Raw genomic sequence first — 1,045 nt, forward strand, 5'->3', positions numbered from 1 at the left:
ACCATCGACAACCGTCTCTGTCTCAAGCGATGAATTCCCTTCTTCGCTCTTCTAAATACACTTTACTAATATATTTCTTCACGAACTCGTGAGGAAGAATTCCCAGTGATCCGTTCAGTTGCACCTCACTGTTCTTGTGTCCCACCACTAATATGCATCATCTGAAGTAGGGACACGGCACCCACGAGTTACCTTTCGGGTGCAGTTTAGGCTGTTTGAGACTACGATGGTTCTGTCCAACCAATTTTCTGCAGCCATGGGATCATCCTCCCTCTTACCAAATAAGAATAAATCCCCATGTTTTCACAATTTCTCCAAATGGGACTTCTGTGGTGCTGGTGGAGGTTGTGGTTGTGGTTGTGGTGGTGGAATTGCCCCCATCATTTGCCGGTAGAACTCGGTCATTTGCTGGAATTGAGAAAACTGAGGTTGAGCAGGTGCCTCAGCTACTGGTGGAGCAGATTCTCCCCTGCCCCCAGACTCAGCTCTTGGTGGAGCATGACTCTCCACCTCTTCATCAACTGCTCTTTGCGAAGCAGGATCCATAACCTATTCAAAATACGAAAACAAACAAATCTGCATCAGTGTCACCTCAACACTTACAAATGCAATGCAATGGTATGTACTCTATCTAGACCCAGAAATGCCTAAACCGATGCTCTGATACCACTAAATGTGACACCCCTTACCCGTCTATAGTGTAGCCGAGCAAGTTATGCCACTCAGTGTGTCAGAACACCAATTCATGTTTCAATTTCAATTAATCCCTTTTAATTCATTTATTTATAATTTCTGATAAAACTAAATTTTTTCGCAAATTTTATAGAAAATCCGGCAGAGTGTCTGCTATAAATTGGAAAAACAGTTCTTCTGAACCTGTTAAAAACACTCCCAATAATATCATCACATTATTCTCAATCAACATCCAATATATACTCAACAATTTCTCAATTCACTTCAGTATCTCAAAATTCAATTCAATTCAAAACACAGTCAACTCAATGAAAAATGCTCAATTTATTATTGAACATATTTCATAGATACT

Source organism: Hevea brasiliensis, chromosome 14, assembly GCF_030052815.1.
Source record: "Hevea brasiliensis isolate MT/VB/25A 57/8 chromosome 14, ASM3005281v1, whole genome shotgun sequence".
NCBI lineage: Eukaryota > Viridiplantae > Streptophyta > Magnoliopsida > Malpighiales > Euphorbiaceae > Hevea > Hevea brasiliensis.